The sequence below is a fragment of the Sprattus sprattus genome (assembly GCF_963457725.1).
Source record: "Sprattus sprattus genome assembly, chromosome: 10".
NCBI lineage: Eukaryota > Metazoa > Chordata > Actinopteri > Clupeiformes > Clupeidae > Sprattus > Sprattus sprattus.
Genome location: NC_137908.1, coordinates 28,504,236 through 28,515,676, shown reverse-complemented (window position 1 = coordinate 28,515,676; position 11,441 = coordinate 28,504,236).

Here is an 11,441-nt window from a genome sequence, read left to right as displayed (position 1 = left end):
TCATATGTGATGCCAACATGACCATTACTAACGTGGTAGCCAAATACCCTGGATCTGTCCATGACCGGATATATTGTAGTGAACCCATGTCACTTGTAGAATTTATTAATCTCGCCATGTACACATCTATATTGTTATAATAGACAGTTTATGCATTAATGCCACCAATAGCATATTCTTTATAATCGTGTTCTTTTAAACATCCAGCTGTAAGTGATGGCGGGCAGAACAACAATATAACGCGTGCACATTGAATCAGGTTCAGTGATTGAGCGAACGTGAACCAATATATCTATCTCCTCTTCGCTGAACCTTAGTTTTTTCTTCCTCGAATCTCCATGGTGGCAGTAACTTGCAGGCGATTTCTCCCTTCTTTTAACGGTGCGCTAAATAATGATTGCCCAGCGCGGATCTGGTTTGATAAATACCACGGAAAATGCGAGGAAACACCATGCGTTAATGTGTTTCTGGCAAAGGCGCAGATTAAGCTGCGGTCGCAATGTTAGTAAATCAGGCCCTAAAGGGCGGAGTAAGCACAGAGTGCCCAGCGCAGATCTGGTTTGATAAATACCACGGAAAATGCGCAAAAACGCTGTGCGTTAATGTGCGAACGCAGATTAAGCTGCGGTCGCAATGTTAATAAATCAGGCCCCAAGTGTATTATTTAACTGTATTGTCATTAATAAAATATAGACCACACCACTTATGAGTTTGAAAAATGGAACAGTTATTGTTACTGCTACAAGACACTGAAACAACTGCACAAATGCACCTTTCCCTTGTTGTTAATTCACACTGCAGTTTATTCACTTTGACTTCCCACACTTAGCAGTCACCCACAGTATTAAAGTGACATGAACTGTTCTGTGATAATTGGCAAGACATTTCACACGTTCAGTTTCACCTTTTAAATGAACTGCGATCAATTTAGCAGCAAATTAACAGCTAACTATACAATATGGTTAGTACAACAAGGCTTCACAAGGAATGTTGGCATGTGACAGTATGAATTATGATGTTGTGTCATGTATGTATTATGATATTGTTTTGTCATATTCTAAAAACAACACAATATCCTTTTTTTCAGAAAATCCATACATCTGAAGTTTGGATGGTTGCCCAATATGGTTCCAGGAAAACAGCGAACTGGGATTGTCAACCCCATCTGGACACGAAGATTAAGTCCATGTTAAAAAGAGGCATGAATGAAACATTTGCCATTGCTGATAGCCCACAGGGCAAATCCACTGTCATTTACATCAATGAGCCACTGGAACAGACAAAGCAAACACATCCTGGCAGGGATGAAACAGTGCTTTTGTAGCTCAGGCTGCAGAGCACTTCATGGTTTAAGGGTCTGCTGTACCAAACATTCAAAGCTCTGATCTAAACCCTCACATGAATAGAGAGAGCCAGAAATTCATTCTTGCTGCTCACACACAGACACACACGCACGGGTGTGCGCGCACACACACTCACATACGCACACACACACACACACATAAACATCCATAAACACACACATATGAATGCTTTAATTTGAATTGACAAGATCCAAATAAAGCTTTGAGCCATAATGCAAGCCAATAATCAACTCAAACGGGCCAAGACACATTATGAACAGTATCCTATTCTTAACATAGCTGAAACGGAGTCTTGCTGCATTAATGCTGGCAGTAATAATAACGTGTGCAGACTGTGCTGTTTATGCTGTTTGCTCTGACACTTTGCCTTTTGTCAACACTAAAAACACCCAGCCTATAGTTTATTGACTCCCAAATACACATAAACGGACACAACTGCTTACACAAACAAATGCGCAGGCACACTAACGAGCACACATTCGTCCGTCCCTCACAAGACACAGCCAGTTTTACTACATGAATGACAGTGTAAAGGATAAAAGAGAGAGAAAGAGAGATGTATGGAGAATGATTCTTCCGAGTTTACATAAAGCACATAAGAATAGCACACCAATCACTTGACCAACCCTTTTCATTATTTCAGCGATAGCTCTACAGATGAAACCATCATTAGAGCAGCACAGTGCCATACAGTACAAAAGGGAGAAGTGCCCTTTGATCCAGCACTCTCATCCGTGTCCACTGGCCCTTTCAAGACTGATTGATAGTTTTCAAAAAGATGAGGGGAGCACTTCTTCTAAAGACACACTGCTGAAGAATTGCATGCTTATGTTCTGCCCCCCCCCCCTCCCCCCCCCCCCACAGAAAAACAGAGCAATGTTGTCAAAAAGTGAAAAAAAATAAATTTAAAAGAAAATAGTCTGTCACAAACATTTTCTGCTGCAGGTGAGGCATTATTGGTCAGAATCACACTTTAAAACATGTTAGTATAAATCTTTCCAACTTACAAGCCCTTGGGTAGGCCGGACAGTATGCATAGGTAAAAAAGATTCTTTGCATCCGGAGAATAGGCGGTCCTTATGTTCAGAAGTCAAATGCACACTCCATGATAATAGGTCTGCTAACACCATCACCTGGAACATTTGTACATGCCATTGGTGGCACAAAACATCCCTGAGATATTTATCCCCATGACTTCTAATCTTACCACCTCCTTATTAAATATGCATGATGAGATTCGTGGCTTTAGGGATGTCAGATCACAGCTTTACTCTGCTCATCAAATGAAAATTAAAACTTGCCATCATAAACGGTTTGTAAGACCAGATTTGCATACACATTGGGTATAATACTTCTTCCACAAACTAATTACAGTTAGATGTTTACCAACAGATTTGTTCGACTTATACAACTTTGATTTGGCTTTTTTCTTTTTCATTTTGCTCATAATTAACTGTCTGTTTCGTGTAATGACAAGAAATAATTGCAATAAGTTAGTCAAATAAATGCATAACACAATTAATTTCTAAACACAACAACATGTGCATTTATGTGCATGCTGCAATTCTACATTCTATGATTTTATCTTCATGAAGCAATGTATATACCCACATTAAATTAAGATGAAGACTAACTTGAAAGCTGGCAGTAAATGGCTCACTCTCTGGGTTTAGTGCTGATTAAAGGAAGGTTCAAATTACGGCACCAAAATGTCTAAGGCCTTCAAGAAATGTCCCCTTGGCACTGGTAAAGCTTAAACTAACATGGACCAAAGCATCCTCTGTCTCAGTCGATGTCTCCTCAATTTAATTGTTGGGAAAGCTTTGCAGCATCACACGTAGGTGAAAATCCATTGCCTTTGACACCATCCAGACACAGATATCCCTCAAGTACCCATCACCCTGAGGCAACAGTAAAGGGAATCTTGTAGCTGTGGTTTCCTCCAGTCAGAAAATAGATCTTTGACCATCGGGCCATGACCACATGTTCAAAAATTAATCTGAAAACCACTGCCTTTACACTTGCCGTGTTCAACCATTCATAATTTAGTAGTTGCGATTGTAAAAGATGCCACTTTGTTTGGAGGGATTAAAACAATGGCACTTTCTGATTGCAATGAAATTGTGATGTATATTTTAGCTTTTGTCCTTGCAAGACGATAGCTTTGCTTACCTAAAAGGAGTTATCCGTCTGAAAGATTATTTTTGTTTTCTTCCACTTTCTTTAATCTTAGTTTTAAAGTGCCTCATCAAAATTGCATGATCTGCTGTCCTCTTGTCTTTGTGTGATGCCTTTGAAGTCTCCTGGCATCTCCTACCTGAATACTATGTATTTTTCATTTCTCCCAAACCTCGATTTTCTCAGAAGATTTTAGGTCACCACTGGGCAGTTTGTTCCACTATAGTCAAGAAAGACTTTGTCTTCACTAATGTAAAAATAGATGTTTATTAATACTTCGAAAACTGTTTTGTATCTAGTTCAAATTCACTGACTCATTGACCGTCCAATATACAATCATTTCAAGAGAATATGTCTAAACATGGATGGAATACATGAACATAACTTGGAAGAAAGGACAAAGGCCAACAAGTGGGCAACTTGCCCTTGTCTGATTTTACAGCAAACTAGAGGTAGGTTAGAGAATATATAATATGCCTAGAGCAGTTCGGGGAGACCGGGGGGTCCTTGGCTATGTGTGGGCCTCAAAGCGCAGAGGGTCATTAATTAAATGCATGCACTCCACTGAAGTGCCTGGCCGCCATGTGATAAAACACGTTTATGGCACATTGCTGTCTGGCCTCTTTTTCTCTTTTCATCAGCTTGACAAAGTGCACCTCCCCAGGACCGATCGTAACTCTTCACCCACAGACAGCTTTGGGGAGTACAAGTGTGAGGCTAAGAAGAGGCTGGAAAGCAATGAGTCTTTTTTTCAAGTCATAATAGCACATAGTAATGTCTCTCTCTTTCTAACCAGACGAGAGAGAGAGAGAAAGACAGCAGGAGATAGAGAGAGAGAGACACACACACACAAAGTTATCTCTCTCTCTCTTTCATGGATGTCCTATAGAGCCGGGGAAATTAGCCTGACTGGCCAGGATCGGATGGCCCAGACCTGGCCTGCAGCTACCTGATCCTGGGCTCTCTCCGGAGACACAGGCGCCTCTCCCTCATTAACAGGCTGAGGAGACGCTGTGGAGGGCTGAGACTGCTGATCACCCAAATCTAGCTGTGGCTGCAATGCTCTGCTGTTCTCTTCCCACTCTCTCTCTCTCTCTTTCCCTCCCTCTCTCCTTGCTCCTCTCTTGCTCCTTCTGAACAGGTTTACTTCTTCTCCACTCTCTTTATCCCACTTCTTTCTCTCCCTCTCTCTTTTCCCTATCTATCTCCCGCTCTCTTTGCCCTATCTATCTCCCTCTCTATCTCCCAAACTTTCTCTCTTCCTTCTCTTCTCTGACACTGAATTACCACTTATGCTACCTCTTTCCTCATTCTGTCCCTCCGTTCCTTTTTATTCTAATTTCTCTCTGTCTGTCTATCACCCTCTCTCTCACCTTTTCTCTTCTCTCCAAAACTGTGACTTCATTTGACACCTCCTTCCTGTTATATCCACCCCTCAAACCAGCCAATTCTCATCCACTCTTCATCCTGTTCCGTTGTTTGTCACATGAAACAGGAACAATATGATGCCACAGTGAACAGAGAGCTAGGGCCCTAGAATTCCCCCAAGGTTACGACAGAGCCGACGCCACATCCAGAAAATCCTATTGGTGGGACGCCAGTGCCATGGACCTCCATTCATTTGCGCTACGATGAGACACAGGTGTTACTTTTAGATTACATTGTGCGCTTGTATGAGCTGGGAAATGGTGGTAATCTGGTTAGCTGAATAAAAAGACATGGCTGTCCTCTTCATGAAATTACATGCACTGCAGACACTCAGCAGCTCTTATCACTAAGTCGGCCCAACAACGACTGTCTCGTCCCTATTTGAACTAGCAATACAGAGGCTGTTGTCAAGGGTGACTATCTGGCCATATCAGTCTGATTATTCCTGCTATACATCCCCATCTTGGTCCATTTTTTTCTCTGGAGAAAGTTTACCTCGCTGTTAATACATTCAGCCAAGAAGGAAAAGCATCTGCCATTTACTCCAAATCTATTTATGATCCCAGGAGTGCCTGTCATATCTATGGCTGCCTGTACTTCACCTTCTTATGTGAAGACCCCTGAGTACATGTTAACCGAGCCTACGTATTGGCCTCTCAACACAGGAAATGAAGAGATACATAGAGGAAGTGACATCTAGTCCTCATCCCGATATTGTGACGAGATGTCTATTAGAGTTCAGACAGAAGGTAGAAAAGAGCAGGCTGTGGCAGTAAATATGGTGTCTGGTGTGCATGTGGAAAGAGTTCAATCAATCTGATAAATGTAGGTGGCTTAATTGTATCATTGCATATTAAGTCAGACCTGAGGACAATTTACCCTGACACGCACATCTCTCATTCACTCTGCCCTCTTTCACATGTGGAATTAAAATATTGATGTTTGCCATGAGCAGTTTCTCAAAACTACACACACAGCTTTGCAATCATAGTGAGTCACTCTGTGTGAAAGCCCACAACATAAATGTCATACGGTAGGTAAAGAGCACTAAGATAATCTTCTTTCAAATTGAATAATGTCTCAGATTTCTTACATAGGCACTAGATAATGTACTTACAGATTTAACATGGGTTCGCTCACAACTGCCATATTGTGTGTGTGTGTAGAAGTGTGTGTGTGTTTCGGTGGCAACCCCGCTCTGCTCAGATTAATCTTGTACATAAGCACACAGGCTCAGCACATGTTCTACTGATGGTACAGGAAAAGAGAAGCAATCCCCATGGCATTTCAAGTGACCACAAGCAGAGCCTGCTGGCATTTTATGCTTCCAGGAAGATACATGAAGTTCACTCGATATTCTTTTTTAACTCATCTTGCATACGTACAGCACACACCTGCGCTCACATGCCCAACCAGCGCGTTGTGGTTTTGAAGAGAGGAGGGCTCCATGCTGTGTTTGGCATACATCTGTCACAACATGGCCCCTCTGTGTCAGATTTTCTCTGGAGGCTTCTTTGAAATCTCCACTTTGATGTAACACAAATATCAGGCTATCGTTGATACCGTTCGCATTGTCCCCCATTGCCCATGCAGAAGACATAAAGGAAGGGGGAAAGCAATAGACAATTTTATTGAAAATGGCTGATAAATGGAAGTACATATTTTTGCCAGCCTGTGTAATTATGTGGGATTTCTGCTAAATGAATGACTGAATGAATGAATGGTTCAATTTGCAATAAACAATCAAGTTATTTCATTACTTTACAATGTTGATGACGTTGGAGAGAAAACTGTGAGTGTGAGAGTCAGAATGAATGGACTAACAATTTGGTTTTCGGATCTTGCTCATAAATGTAAGGTTTCAGCTCTTCACGCATACAGGAGAAGAATACTTTCCTGATGCAACAAAACCACCAGCCTTGAACTCAATCAGAGACCCTGTCAGTTAAAACCAAACAAGGCATTGATTTTAGAGGAATGAGTTTTAACCTCAGAAGAATCGAGGTCCTGAGTTATGCCTCAAGAATAGGCTATTACAAATGACACGACCTTTTCTTTCCTCTGTGGGCAACAGGTTTAGATGACCTTGGTTACTCACCGAACACTCTGCCTTGGCAATCTGTAACTGTTAGCTTCAACACCCTTTCACTGAGCGCTCTGTGTTAGCACCCATCTCATTGTTTCAACTCTGCATGGACTTGTCTGGGCGTAAGCAAAAACAAGATATTGTTGTGATTTAGAATATTTACTGCAAGAGCTTCCCTGTGGATCCAGAAGTGTGTCTGTGTGTCTGAGGTCTGTCATTACCTTCCTCTAACATCATGTATGAGGGCATGGATTTACACGAACACGCACAGACATGTCATCACCCATGCACACCATGCTCCTGTAAACAAGGAGGCACTCAGATGGACAGACAGACAGACAGACACACATACACACGCACATGCACACGCACACGCACACGCACACGCACACGCACACGCACACGCACACACACACAAAGAGAGTGAAAGAACAAGACAGAAAGAGGAACAGTGGCGGTTCTAGACCATTTTTACTAGGGGGGCCAAGGAGGGGCCAGGGTTTAACCAGGGGGGCACATAAAAAACCGCAACAAATGATATTTAAAGATTATAAACTTGAATTACTTTAAAAACATATAAACATTTATTACTTAACTTAACATTATAACAATGAGTTCAGGTGCAAGAGAGGTATGGCCATAAAAAATGAAAATGAAAAATACAGTACAGGGTGCAAATACAGAGCATCAATTCAACTTTTGACACTGTGTGCGCGGGAACCAAAGCAGGACGGGCTCTTCTCTGATTGGTCCTGATTTGACAGCAGGAGTCTCAAATTCACGACAACTGTTTACCAAAACTCCGTTAAGTAGCTACATATGTCTTTGTATGGTGAAGACTGCCATTTACAGTATTTCTCTGTTCCTAAAACACATTTTTTCAAAACATGCCTCGGTTTCTCTGAACACTAAACCCAAGTGCCAACTCCCTAAACCAATTCTGCTAAACTTTAAGCACAATTCTCTGCTTTAAACACAGATTTCAATTGTTAACCGCACTTTCTTCAAACCACAACACACAATTCTCTGCTTTAGACACAGTTTTCAATTGTGAACCATATTTTCTTCAAAACACTACACACCATCCTCTCTACTTTGCATGCTTCATCAATGCCAAAACCTCATTGTGTTCAAACAGAAAACACTGCTAATCAAATGACAAAACTTCCATTTCCAAAGCTGTTGTGCAATTTGAAATCAAAACTTTAGATCCTAGTTTGGAGAACAATTTATGGCAACATTGAAGTGAGTGGTGATCAGAGGGGCAGAGGAGTGAGAGTAAGAGGAGGAGGAGGAGGAGGAGGAGGAAAATGATGAAGAGGAAGAGCAAGACGGAGAGCCATTACTGTATCTCTGATGAGATTCAGGCCAATGTGTTCAACCATGTGGTCAACATGGGTTTGACCATGCAGGGTTCAACCAAACATAAGCCGCTTCTCAGTTGCACCGATTCTCCGGACATTCAGAAGAGAGAATGGGTAAGAAACACTACTATGACAGTAAAACACTAGTTTGAATGCCTTACTGTATCAGGAGCATAGTATTGTTGTATTTTACTGTAGAATATTTTACATTGTACTGTATTTGTAAAATTACAGTATACGTAAACAAATACAAAGTGCAACCATTGATGACCAAGACATATTCCTAAACATCAATACAAAGAGCCTAGCCACAGTGGACCATGTTCTAAGGCAGAACATCTCGAGAATGAAGCAGGTGTACAGGGTGCCTTTTGACAGAAACTCTGATAGAGTCAAACAATTACAGTATGATATGACTATGTGCAAGTAAGTCATATACGTTTCCACAACTGATTACGTCCTATCAGCACAGAAACATTACTGTACTGTATTGTAATCCAATCAAATGTTCAAATCAAACTGTATTTTCAGATGTTTCACAACACAACAATTGTCGATATTGTCTTGAGCAAGAACAGGATGCAGTCTAGTTTTTTTGTCCTTTTATTATTTTACATTTTTCTTTCATTTTTGAGTTAAAACATTATACAGTTACAATATTTTACAACAGGAGAAAGCGTACAGTAACACTGGAGATGAAAAGGCATAATACTCCTGATAAGGCCTTCATACTAGTGTTTCCCCATTTCATAGTAGTGTTTTCCATTGAGCACATCAGTGTTCAATCAATGCTTAGAATGTCTACTCAAATAATGGTCTGTGTTTGTTGTTTGAAAACAAAATGCCCTTTTGAGGTGATATAATAGTGTTTTGAAACCAAAGTGTCATTTTGCAAGAGATATAAAGGGTTTTGCATTTTGTGTGAGAGGTTTTGGGATTTGTGTTTAGAGCTAAGAGAAACCGAGGCATGCTTTGAAAAAATGTGTTTTAGGAACAGAGAAATACTGTAAGAACCAGCGATCCATTAATGAAAGAGAGCGAGCCAAACATTTCAATCATAGCTCCTCTCTCCAACAAGCACCACACATGGCAAACAAACTACAGTGATCTGGTGCGCCACTTTAATTTACCCATGTAGAACGTTGCGTCGCATTAGTATCGCTTTTTGGCGCTCGGGTGTAAAATCATAATAAATTCATATTTTTTTTTATTTGGTCAGCAAGGGGTGGCCTCTGGGGTGGCCAGGGACATGTCTACGGGGGCACGGGCCACCCCAGGCCTCTGTGTAGAACCGCCACTGAAGAGGAAGAAGACTAATTGTATGGTACAGTAGCTTCAGTGTAGGATTCCTTGAGGTACCCTGGTCATGTTACAATAATGGAGAGTACTCTGGCCTATGGAGGTCATTTGGAGGTGAAACTCTTCTCCCCCCTCCCAATCCAAGGCACTTAAATGAGTACCTGTCCTCAGAGGATTTCTGCCATAAACAGACTGAAGGAGTAGAAGAAGGCCTCCTTGACAACAAGATACCCAAAAGTCTTTGAAAAGACGGTAGGATATACAGACCAAAAGATGTAGCTATGCAGAACAAAGGCCTTACATGCTTCAGTGGGGAAAATAAAGGATTGCTGTCACCAGAAATTACTTTCGATTTTGAAGAATTAAACAGAGGGACTATCAAATATTTCAGATTTTTTTTTGCCAAGCAAGTAATGTATTACCTTCAACTTCAAACTCTCCACCTGATGTGTTGAAAGAAAAAGAATGTCAATTACACACCTGAGGAACTTGCAGCTACCAATCAGTAAACACTAATTAAATGCAATGAGACTCCTGAAGAATCTAAATTGGAAAAAATGAAGCCTCGAAGAAAAAGAGAAACTGACAAGGCATGCATTCAAAACCACACAAAAATGATACGCAGCCTCAAAGCAATCGCTGCAGAATTTCATTTAACTCCATTAATTTATGTCATTACAGCACAGAATGGGCAGTTATTATGGTATAAATGTGTGCTTTTCCAATGGGGCACACCAAATGTCATGCACTTGTAACATGATTATGGAAAGCAATATAGGTCAAAGTAAATGGATTGATACCTTAAGGGTTATACATGAAAAAAACATTATATCGATTTTTTAAATAGAATTTTTTCTAGAATGTTACATCCAAACACTCATGCATAACCGTATGGGCCAGTTTGGTACAGCTGGGTTTTTTTTTAACATGGATGCTGTGTCCATTTCCTCCACTAAACTATACGCAGTCCCTTTGGTGTTCTTCTGTTCTGACATGTCTTTCTCATCTGGAGGTGCAAGGTCAGGAGGAATGGGCACCATCGCACATCTAACAGGGCAGTGCTGGGGATGGTGAGGAGCTGACAATATGCCCGGCTGGTTTCCCTGAGACTCTGGAGTAAATCAGTTATACCGTGCCTTGCTCCAGGTGCTTTTCCCTGAAAACAATGGGGCCTCATATATGAGGGCAATACACCTTTCCACTCTGACTCTGTGCTTATAAAAGCATTGTTATGACATGACTTTATACACACACACTGAGGGGGATGAAGAATGATTGTGTCGCAGGTGCATTTACACAGCGGCATTTCAACACACCTCCCACAGACATTTGGGGGATTTGTCTTTCTCCTGTATTTGTTCTGTTGCATCTGGTGCTGGAAATCTCTTTGGCCTCTGCAAGAGAAAACAAACACAACATCAGCATCAGCTGCTGATGCAATACCAATGCAATATGCACAGATGTGTGCATGCATGTGATTCAGGGTGGTGAACCGACTGTTTTCTCATTACATTGTTTTAGAATGAAGTGATAAAGCCCAGTGCAGTGGGTCTCAACTCTCAAGGCTTCTACCCTGGGGGAGGAAGGTTCTCGTCCAGAAATGACTCACTGTTTTATTGTGCTGCTCACCGCTTCCATTAACAAATGCAATCAGAGTTTCTTTCGGCATGCCGCAGCCTCTGATGGAATATATTCATGAGCGCTGAAAAATGAATGGGCCAC